We start from the raw sequence: 12,333 nt of genomic DNA, 5'->3' as shown, positions 1-12,333 counted from the left end.
AGGACACCGCCTTTCTCATTCCGCTTACTGCTATGGTCCTATATAATAGCAATGGAGGGTCCAGGAAGGAGATTGTTAATGTGTTAATGTTAATGTTAATGTTATGGGTGTCTTATATAGCACTCAGCTACTCCAAGGAGTGTCCCGGCGCTTTCTAACCCACAGCAAAACTACAAGGAAAAAGAAAAGAGGGCGAAGGAAAAAAGATCAATCATTGTCCACAGAGCCACGTTTTCAGATCTTTCCTAAAGGCCAACAGGTTCGAAGTACAGCGGAGCGACAGGGGGAGGGTATTCCATAGCTGAGGAGCCAGATGTTTGAAAGAACGTCCCCAACCCTTGCTTTCCTAACAACAGGGACAATAGCCAAACCAAGAGATTCCGATCTTAGGGATCTTGTGGGTTTGTAGAAGGCAAGGCGTTTCTGGATATATTCAGCTCCGACCGCTTGAAGTGCCTTGTGCGCAAGTGTGAGTGCCTTAAAAACAATCCGCTTTCTAACAGGGAGCCAATGTAGGGAAAGAAGCAGGTCCGAGGCTTTCGCACAACGAGGTAGGCCAAAAATTGCCCGTGCCGCCGAGTTTTGGACTACCTGAAGCTTTTGTAATAGATAGTCCGGAAGACCCAAATATAAAACATTTGAGTAATCAAGTCTGGAGCAGATAAGAGCCTGGACCGTCGTCTTCCTGTGCGCCAAAGGGAGCAAGGGAAGAAACTTGTGCAACATTTTAAGAAGACCATAACAGGTGCCGGTCAGGCCTAGAATCTGGGGCTTAAGAGATAGGCTGTTATCAATTTTGACCCCAAGTTTCTTGGCAACCAGGGAGGAGGACGAGGGTGGAAACATGTTCACAGGCCACCAATCCTGCCAGCTGGGGTCAGCCTGACACCCGAAGAAGAGCACCTCAGATTTATCAGGGTTGCACTTGAGGCTGTTCAGCTGAAACCAGTCAAAAACAGCCCCAAGGCACCCGCGGATGCTCTCTCCGTTGAACTCCGCCCCCCTTCCACAAGTGAAAAGGAGCTGGGTGTCATCGGCGTATGACATGATCTGAGCCCCAAAAGACTCCGCCAGCACCGCCAGAGGGGTCATGAAGATATTAAACAGAGTCGGGCTAAGCACCGACCCCTGTGGGACTCCGACCTCCAAAGGCGGCACTTCGGCAGAGTGAGGGGGGGCCAGACCATCTGCCGGCGACCAGCTAAATAAGATCTAAACCAACTCAACACCGTCCCTCTCAGACCGATCTCATGAAGTCTGCTGAGGAGAGCCTCATGAGGGACGGTGTCAAAAGCCGCCGACAGATCTAACATTACCAGCATGGCTCTTCCACCTGAATCCAGCACTTCCTTAATGGCTTCATTAACCTCCAGAAGTGCAGTCTCGGTGCTTAGATTGGATCGAAAGCCCGACTGGGTGGAGTGCAACAAGCCATGGGTTTCAAGAAAAGGTGAGAGCACAGAGTGAACATGCTTTTCCACTATCTTTGCAAGAGCAGGCAGAAGGGAAATTGGCCTGTAATTGGCATGATTTTCAGGGTCAAGACCAGGTTTTTAAAGGAGTGGAACAACCATGGCTCGTTTCCAGACCATAGGGACAACACCACTCGTCAATGACAGATTAAGGATCGGATTGATCAGAGGGTTCAAAACCTCCGCAGCCCTAGCCAAGAAGGAAGCAGGGCAGGGGTCCAAGGGGGAACCTGACTTAAGTTTAGAGAGGAGGTCCTGAGAGATGGAATCAGAGATCGCTGGAAACTCCGATAGAAAAGGACCAGTTCCGTCTGTCAAGATCAGCTGATCCCTTGGGATGGCATCAGCGCAAGGGTTCAAGGAGGAGAAGGAATCTTGAATCCGCTTTATTTTAGAAGTAAAAAAATTCGCTAATGAAACCACCCATGGTTCGGAAAAGTCATGCTGCGATACACTAGCCTTAGGGGTGACAAACTCCTTAACAATGGTAAAAATTTCTCTACAGGAACTTGACGCCGTCTCAATTCTAGCTGAGAAATAGTTCTTTTTTTCGGCCAGGATGTCCGCATGATAAGCCTTTAAGGTGGCCCTATAGGCGGCCTTGGCCTCCGGATCATACTGCTGGCGCCAAAGCCTCTCAGCAGCCTTGCAATTTCACTGGGACAAAGCAAGAGACACCGTAAACCAAGGCGCTGAAATCCGTCTTGTAGATGTCTGGGGCGCAATAGGCGGGGCACAATAGGCGGTAGGATTAATTCAGGCAGGTGCACAGTAAGGGAATGGAGAGCTTTGGGTGCTATAGCACGGAGGGAGTATTTGTATGCGCCAGCCATGCCAATCACTGCGCAAACAAGTATCTTTGCAGCGCATGAATGTGGGCGATGAGCATCTTTCAAATTGCAGGAGTTGATAGGCTTGGGGACATGTATATTAATGGGCTGTTCCTGTCCCTGACGGACTTTCTGGCTTGGCAAGCATATAAGGCAATGCACAGGTTTATATGTACTAGATTGCGCATGGCTGTGAGAACACTTTATCCTGAGTTCCCTCAAGAGCCACAGATGCTGAAAGCGTTACAAGTAGTATTGTCTGTGGGGAGAGCAAGGGGCTGATTACTAGACTATGCTGCACTTCCCAGCAGGAACATGTTACGTTTGACTCCTCATCTCTTGAGAAGTGGAATGGTGAGCTGGTTGTCCCTATGGCCTGGGAGTATTGGGAGGTATGTTGTGCACTGACCAGGCGCTTGACTGCCAACTGCAACCTCTGAATAGTACATTTTAAATACTTACATCAGCTGTACTACACCCTTGCACAACTGATGAGATTTGGTTTACGAGAGGATGCTAGATGTGTCAGATGCTTGCTGATGGGGCCAATTTCCTGGCCTTGGAATGTGCTGCTATACAGAACTTCTGGCAGCACGTTGCGCAGGTATTAATGATATGACTCTAGAAACGATGAAGTGCACACCGGAGCTCTGTTTGTTTGGGGCTGATGATGAAAATAAAGCCATGTAACAGACGCATCATTGCTATTTCTACTTTGTTCGCAAAACGTGCTGTCGCAAAGCATTGGGTGGGCAGAACTGTCTCAACTTTGGTAAAATGGATCAAAGATCTTGTGTATTGTAAAGAACAAATGGATGTATATGCTGAGCAGCTGCCAGTTTTGTACAGACCTATGGACTTTTGGTCACCATTGACTGCCTACCTGATGGAGGACCCAGACATGTCATAACTGAGTACCAAGCATATTTATGTTATTATTGATCTGTAAGACCCTAAAGTGTAAATTAACTGCAATTGTTATTGGAACACGTTACACTGCTCTGCATGTTCTGATGATTGTTTATGGTTGAAACAAGGGTAGGCAGGGAAAATAAATGTAACTTCTGTTATATCCTGCTCTGTTGCAGCGTGAACACTTGTGCATACTGTAGTGTGTAATTTGTCAATTCAATCAATAAACACATTTTTTTTAATAGTTCTTTTGGGGAGTTCAAAGCCTGAGTGATTTTTTCCTCATAGAATTATGCCTGTGCTTTCTTTATTTCGTTGTGATAGGATGTGATTGAAACTTTATATTTTATTTTAAGGGCCCGGTCAAATTCCTTTCTCCAGCTTCTTTCTAATTTCTTGCAATGTTTTTTTTTTATTGCAAAGAGGTCGTCATTGTACCAAGGGGCTTGTGAGTTAGGTCTGAAGTTAGTTTTGGGAATGCATGCATCTAGTGACTGGGGATCAAATGTTCCCATTGCTGATAATCCTCTTCTAGATTACCTACAAATTTAGGAGTTGTATCCTTCAGGATGGTCTCCCAAGTCCTAGGATCTAGCTTGAACTATCTTCTTATGGCCGTCATCTGGGTCCTTCCCTTTATCTGTTGGGCAGGTTTGGGAAGCTTTAAGAGAATAAGACAACGATCGGACTAGGGGACCAGGATTATTCTAGAAAGAGTAACCGGAGAGTAATTGGAAAAAATGAGGTCCAAAGTGTGCCCTTTCTCATGTGTGGGGGTTGATACGAGTTGGGTTTGCTGTAATGCCTCAAGATCTGCTTTCAGCTTCTTGACTGAGGGATCGTCATGTATGTCGAAGTGCAGGTTGAAGTTGCCGAAAATAGTCATGTGGGTTTTTTGTAGAACTAGGCAGACCAGTATGTCTGGGATTGCCTCCAAGAATTTGGAGCTAATACCTGGAGGTCTGTGGATAAGGACACCTGAGAATGTATGGGTGGGAGAGAGTCTGATCTGGAAGTGAAGGCTTTCACATTCTAGAAGGGAGAGGGAGGAAGTAACACATCTAAAATCAGTTTTAGAAAGATGGCAATTCCACCCCCAACTTCTCCGACCCAATCTAATCTGTGGATCTGGTAGCCCACTGGGAGGGCGAGGTGAATATCAGGATCTGAGCTGCTCTTAAGCCATGTTTCTTTGAAAAATATAACTTCCAGCGGATCCTCTTCCAGCAGGGTTCTAATGCCAATGGCATGTCTGGACAGTGAGCGATCATAGATCATTCCTAGATTCCATGTTGCTACTTGTAGCTACTGAGTAGTGAGATGAGAGTCCTTATCCCAATACTGTGTTGTTTGCTGTTAGTCTGAAGTTCATTATTTGACCCAGCAATGATGAACATAGAGGTAGTGTTGTGGTATACTTGAACTGACCTGTGCTGGAAGAAGCAGGGGTCCTGGCCCTCTGGGCCCTGTCGGGCGTGGACGGGCACATACGGGCTTGCCTTTGGCGGGCCTTCGGCGCACCTGCAGCGTGCCAGCTGTGTCCCTGGCCTGCAGCCACCATTAAATGAGAAAATTGAGTTGGCAACTAGAACACCAAAATCCCACCTTCTCTCTAACTCTATGGTTAGAGGAGGCAAAAGCGTTACTCTGTGGTCATCAGATTCGAATTCAATTTCATACAGTTCAGTTCTAACAACCCTTTCAAGTGGTGCATTCATAACATATCTATACTAATACTAGCAGCCCGTCCCAACGTTGTCCGGGTATGAATTGCTGCCGGCCAGTACTATATTGTTTTGTAGGATTTCGTTTTGATAGCATTTCTTATTTGTGACAGGCCTGTGAAACGCTCCGATTCACAGTGCACTGCTGATGCACTTAAGAGTGCGCGTTGAGTAGTGTGTGAACTCGAGTTTCCCTACTTTATTTTTCCTTGCAATATTATATAGCGCAAACTCGACAACATGGCATGAGCACAATTTACATTACAAAAGAACACATTGATTTGTGGTAGGCACGGGGAGACAAAGCGATTTGCCTGGAATCACAGGATGTTGAGCTGATGCCGAGATTCGAACGTAGCTCCCCAGCTCTAAAGTTCGCAATTCTAGAACTTGTGGCAGGAGGTGTGTCTAAAAGTGTATGTGGGTGCTGGCCATCAATGAGAGAGACCTGTGCATTTTTTAAATGGGTGGTGAAAAAAAATGAGCATGTTGCTGGAGATGTGGGCCGCCGTGCCACCAATGTACTTACCTGGGGAGGGTAAACACCCATTATTCTGCAACTTTCTTTCCGCATACCATCACTCCGCATACTTTCATTATGAAAGTACCATGACTCTGCAATGCCATTATAACGCATGGCATTATATTTTATATGTTTTACCACACATACATTTACAACGAAATTCGTTGTAAATGCATGAATGGTAAAAGCATGTTTTTTTTTATGTTTGGATAAGGTAAGTGTGGGTATAGGGGTATATGTTTTGGGGTACTGAGGTATATGTTTTGGGGTGTTTGGATATTTTAAGGGTTCAGATATAGTTTTGGGTTATGGGGTACAGTGGTAGTTTTAGGGTTTAGGGATAGGTATGGGTTTTGGGGTACAGGGGTATTTTTAGGGTTCAGGGCTAGGTTTGGGTTTTGGGGTATAGGGGTATTTTTAGGGTTCAGGGGTAGGTTTGGGTTTTGGGGTACAGGGGTATTTTAAGGGTTCAGGGCTAGGTTTGGGTTTTGGGGTACAGGGGTATTTTTAGGGTTCAGGGCTAAGTTTGGGTTTTGTGGTACATGGGTATTTTAGGATTCAGGGGTAGGTTTGGGTTTTGGGGTACAGGGTTATTTTTAGGGTTCAGGGCTAGGTTTGGGTTTTGGGGTACACAGGTATTTTTAGGGTTCAGGGGTAGGTTTGGCTTTTGGGGTACAGGGGTATTTTAAGGGTTCAGGGCTAGGTTTGGGTTTTGGGGTACAGGGGTATTTTTAGGGTTCAGGTGTAGGTTTGGGTTTTGAGGTACAGGGGTATTTATATGGTTCAGGGATAGGTTTGGGTTTTGGGGTGGAGGGGTATTTTTAGGGTTTAGGGCTAGGTTTGGGTTTTGGAGTACAGGGGTATTTTTAGGGTTGAGGGATAGGTTTGGGTATTGGGGTACAGGGTATATTTATAGGGTTAAGATGCGTTAGTGTTTAAGGATGTTGGGGTATTTTAAGGAGTAAGGGTGGGTTATGATTATGGGGTGCAGGGGTATTTAAGGGAGCAGGGTGGACACCCGGAGCTGGAATGTACAGAACCTGGGAAGAAAAAACAATGAAATATTGGGCACAACGCTCGCTTTTTTTTCCCGTAATCCCGCACACGCCCACGCCCCCAGCACACGCCCACAGCACACGATATGAGACATGGCATGAAGGGCGGAACGTACCACACACCCCCAGCGTTTGTCACGCACCTAGCACACACCCACAGCATGGTGGGCGTCTCCATAGCCTATGTCCTTCTGCTGCAACTGCCCTTTCCAACGCTGTATTGGGTGTTGTGATTGGTGCTCTGGTTTCTGTGATTACCCGCCTCAAAGGTTTGGGCTCTCTCTTTATCATATTAGTATAGATTTTAGATTGGCCTGCCTCTTTTTTCTAGGCAGATGGGAGCTCAGGTAGAAAATCTTCTTTCAGTCATAGTTTGTCCAGCAATAGTTATTGCTGCCCACTGAATGTTTTCCCTTTTGATGTATTTGAATTGATACACCAGCCCCAACCCAGTGCAGATGGACACAAATGGCACTTTGTAATCAGAAATGCATTGTTGGAACCCAGCAGTACTTTGCAGCAATTGAAGACAACATCAATAAGGAAGAATGTCCTTCGGAGGGCAATGAAACCTGTAATGGTAAGACCTACATTCGCTACAAAGTTATGAGGCAAGATAAAAAATGTAATAGAAAAGATCACTTTGTGTTCCGTACTTCCTCTTTACAAATGAAAAAGAGCCTGCCTCTCGCCCACGTACCTGCTGTCATACCTTGGACCAGCAAATAGTGAAAACGCCTGGGGTTCCTGCAACATCAATTCATCCAAAAAAGTGGGTGATTTTATTTGGAGTAGGTTCAGTTTAAGTTACGTGTTCGGATAATTTTTTTTAAATGGGCTATTGACTGGTGTACCCCCAACCCTACACAGCTTGAGATGGGTGGTTATTGTTAAAAGAATATGACATGAGGTACCCAAGTCGTACGAAATAAATTGAATCCCCTTGGTCTGGGTCATTGTTGTATTGATAACGTGTTCGGATAAGCCTATAGAAAAAGTGAAAAATAGACCAAAAAGTGAAATAATAAACTCTAAAGGTTGTATCGTTAAACAAGCGCTGGGAAGCCTCTGGGTAAGCACGCGCTCTACAAGTCCAACGAAATAGAATAGCATAGAAACGTTATTTTTGTGGTATATTGCAAGCTTTTCAGACAAATAATTAAATTGAAATGTCATTTCAATGCAAGGTATCGAAAATGCGCTGTTTTCATTACAATTATTTCTCTGAAAATGTTATCTAAAATGGTATTTCTGTGGAGTACATAGTAGGATAAAATTACATGGATCAGTTATGGTTTGCTAGTTTTTTATTGGGTCTTTTGTTAAGGGGGCGACTGGCATTAAATGAAGTTGGTGCTGCGTTTAACTCTAATTTCAGTGCAATTTGCCTCAACAATAGAATTCTGATTCAGGTATCACATTATGCAAAATATTTCTAACTATGAAGACTAACTGATAACAATTTTGATTTGTAAAGACACAACTCCGAAGAAATGTGCCTGATAATGCAGAAAGACAAGTCACTTAAAATATTTACCACTGTGTTTCTATATCTGCCAGCTGAAAATGCTACATTGTGAATTCCTCTGCAAAGTGGTATCTTGTACTCTGAACTGCTCGAGACATTGAAGTTTATTATGTTTGCAATAAAAATGGCAAACATGCTCAATTACTCCTTTTCTTTGAAATATAATTTACTTAATAAAGTGAGCAATCACATTCTTCAGGGATTGTTTTAAATATGTCATGTTTAACCGATGGCACTGCCGTTGTCAAAAGAGAGCATGCCTTTGTTTTAATTTTCAGTTTTATTTTCATTTAATTTTCAAGCGACGCATCTTTACGCTATGCATAGGTGCCTAAACTAATTTCACTTGTTAAAAGAGAAATGTTCTTATAACTGCAGTCGAATATGTGGAGGTCTTTCTCTGTATGACAATAGATCTACCTGCTTTCTTTTGAAGGGCGGTGACTTAGCCATAGATTTTGTACCCACTTTCTGAGGATGGATATGATTTTGGGGGACAGGAGATGTCATACTGGGGTAATAATGACTGCTAAAAATTAACAAACACGAGAGGAAGTTTATACTTTCTGAATATGTTTGTTTAGGGCATGGACCGGACAAGACGTACTGTAGCTGAGGTACCTGCTGATTATGATTAAGCCTGGGTGGAGTTTGCAGAGATCCGTTAAGCGAAACACCGCAAAGTGACCAAAAAACTCCGCAAGCAGTGAAGTGAGCTTGGTCATGCCTGTTCGAGTTGATTTTCAGCGCCGAGTGTTTGTCCTGCGGTGGAAAATCAATGTGAATGGCACCATGTGCAGCGCAAGAAGGCGATGCTTCTTTTTTGCTGCTCAAGTAGATTTTCTACTTGAGCTGCAACTTTCTCAACGTAAACATAAAGTTTCTCAACGTGAGCGGTCGCAACCACCTGCAACTGTCCGCATTGAGCAATCTGACCGCCGTGTTGAGAAATACCACTGGGAGGTGAATTTTTCTCACTCGCACTTGTCAACTTGACGTTGGGGAGCGCAAGCGAGGAAAAAAGAGGTTTTTTTAACCCCGCGGAGTCTGTACAACTCTGCAAACTCCGCGAATGGAGCAGAGTTTACCTGTGCCTTTGCACCCATGCTGTATCATAGATGTGGGCACAGAAGCAAAGAAGCTGTCAGGAGGGACACTGACTGTGAGACACCTAAAAGGTGATGCACTGTCAGCGCACCACCTAATGACAGTTCTCTGCAGGGTGAAAGGGGGTTCCATGGACCTTCAGACATCCCCTTGCAGACATACGCAATCGTTCGCTACACCTGCCTGCAAGGGGATCTCTAAGCCCCCTTAAAATTGCAGGTGGGTGCCGCATGCACAGTGAAACACAGAGCAGCTTCAATACAGCTGCTTCATTTTTCGCATCAATGTGCTGCCCCAAGGGCAGCACAAGTTTGTGGATACCCTGGGGGCTTTCATCCTAATATGGTGCATTGTCCTTGTTTGCTCTGGGCGCCCTTTTTAAAATGGTGCGCCCTGTGCAAACAAGGAAATTGACCATATGTATGATTTGGCCAGTGTTGGGACATGTATGAGTTTCAATGTGGCCAGCGCAAGTTATTAGAGGTAAGCCCTAGTGACTCTCAAGGCCTCCATGCGCTGTCATGCACTTCCATGACCTGGGCCGCAGATGGCCCCAACCCAGTAAAGCTCTATCCCCAACGGCCCCCCCAATGGAACATCAAAATCTCCCTGATTTTACTGTCTGCAACCGAGCCTGGGGTAAAAAAGAGATAACGCTCACAGGGTAGTGGAGATACTGCTCTTCCTGCTTGCCATAACTGACCTGCTTGGATGGGCCTAGTCACGGACTCACTAATCGAATAGTAGCAGGCTGAACTTCTCTAATTGGTGCTTCCAGCAGGGGCTCGATATGCCCAATTTTACTACACTGTGTTTAGTGGCGGAATGAGCCTGCATTTTGAAACACATATGTCCAGATTGTACTGTAAACAATTCTGATGCACTGTCCATAAGGCCACCCCGGTCCCTACAGAACGTCTACTGCAAATGACAAGCAGAATGTGAAGCAGGGTCCTAATTCTCCCATCTCTCATGCAAGTTATTAGGCTAAATTGGGCCCCTTGAATGGCTGGAGGGCTCCTGAAGGCTTGGTGGCATCCTTGCGCTGCAGGGGCTGCAGGGGTCTGCGTTATTCCCCTGTCCGCTCCCTCTCACATTGTATAGAAAATGTAGCACTCATTGACATTTGGAGGAAGCAACATGAAGGTGACAGAGACTATATGCTTTTCTTTTATGCGCACAGAACCTACATCGTGATTCTACAATTTTTTGTTAGATAGCGTACTAATACCCCGATAGTAGATTCTCAAATTGGCACCAGAGTGTTATTTGACCATGCACTATCCTACTACATTTTAACTTAAATTAAAACTACCCCGAGATCAGCATACTGGCTGGCTAATAAATAAAATTGCCTTTAAATACTCTAGCGTGTCAGAAACTATCTGGGAATCCCTAGAAACTACTTTAAAGAGAATGATAATGGCGAAATTGAGTGATATACAATTTGAGACGCAGCTAAAGTTGACTTTCCAAGGGACTTGATTTTCCACATGACTCGCTTTCTGTGCAATGAAGCAAAGAAAGGCCAAACTATAATGCTAAATCCAACACCTTGATGATAAACACAAACAAGAAAGCTTGTAAGAGTTTACTGAGACCTTAGAAAAGCTTGAGGAGAACTGAAGTGACTCTTGATGAAAGAGGTTGCTAAGAAAATGGCAAAACCAATAGGTTCCACTTATGCAAGCATCAATATGCTTTATCCATGTTGTACACCAGCGTGGCTGCGGTTCAGCATGGCTAAAAGATACTGGAGTAGAGGAGAGTGGTGTGGTGTCGAGTAGAGTAGAGTAAAATGGTGAAGAGTAGAGTGTTGTAAAATGGAGTGGCATAGTGTGTCACGTATTGGAGTGGCATTGAGTAGAGTAACATGGAGCGGTGTACAGTGGATTGGCGTAGACTAGAGTGAATTGGTGTAGAGTTTTTTGGTGAAGAGTGTTTTAGAGTACCGTTGCATAGAGTGCAGTGATAAAGAATTTAGTGGCACACGATGCAACATCGTAGAATGCACTTGCAAAATTAGAGTGTAGTGACATAAAGTGGTGCAGAGTAGAGTGGAGTTGCGTAGAGTGGACGGACAGGTGTAGATTGCATTGGCATAGAGTGTTGCAGAGTATAGTGACATAGAGTGCAGTGGCAAAATTTAGCAGTGTACAATGCAGTGTTGTACAATCTAGTGGCCTAAAATAGAGTGGTGCATAGTAGAGAGCAGTGGCATGGAGTACAGTGGCATAGAGTACAGTGGTGTAGAGTGCAGTGGTGCAGTGTAGAGTGGCATAAAGTCCAGTGACATAGAGTGGTGCAGAGTAGAGTGGCATAGAGTGCAGTGGCATAAAGTGGTGTAGAGTATAGTGGTATAGAGTGGAGTGGAGTAGAGTGGAGTGATGTAGTGTGCAGTACGGTAGAGTGGTAAAAAGTAAAGTGCAGTGACATTGAGAAGCATACAGTGTAGTGGAGTGGTGTAGATTGAACAGGCGTAGAGTGCATTGGTGTAGAGTGTTACAGAGTACAGTGGGGTAGAGTGCAGTGGCACAATCCAATAATGTCAAAGTGGTATTTGTTGGGCGCACTACACGCGTTGATAGATGTTGAGTAAGTTGTACAGTGCTCCAGGGTATCACTCTCTGAATGGGAGTGTATAATTATAATTCAAGTGGGTAGCAGTCCCACTCCTGTGGGATATGTCCCCCGGGCTCCGAAAAAGTCCTTCAAATAGAAGGTTTCTCCATTTTAAGAAATAAGAAGTTGAAACGTACAAGGATAATATGCTTTTTAATTCCAATTCAAAATCTCGTTGTTTTCACAAGACTCATTTGAATATATACAAGAATCCGTTGTTGCTTTATTGTTTAACAATTTTTAAATTTCCCAATGAATTTCGGCAAAGATATTGCCTTCACCTGGGGATATTCTAGAAAAAATTAGGAGTGTTTAAGTGTGATAGCACTTAGGTTTGGGAAGTCAGCGGTGGTTATACATAGATCATAGTGATTCAAGAGAAAATTAACAAATGCGGAAGATCGACTGTATCCGTGAACTTTGCTCGTATTGAGAAAGAAAGAAAGCTGGGTGTAAGTATAAGTTAGGCATGCTCCAGTGAAAAATATCAAAACAGACTGTAGTGCTAAAAATAAAAAAGCGGGCTGTGCTTGTGTCTTTTGGAAAGAACCTGAAAAACA

The sequence above is a fragment of the Lissotriton helveticus genome, chromosome 12, assembly GCF_964261635.1.
Source record: "Lissotriton helveticus chromosome 12, aLisHel1.1, whole genome shotgun sequence".
Lineage (NCBI taxonomy): Eukaryota > Metazoa > Chordata > Amphibia > Caudata > Salamandridae > Lissotriton > Lissotriton helveticus.
The sequence above is the reverse complement of the archived record's forward strand: the minus strand, read 5'-3'. Positions refer to the sequence as shown.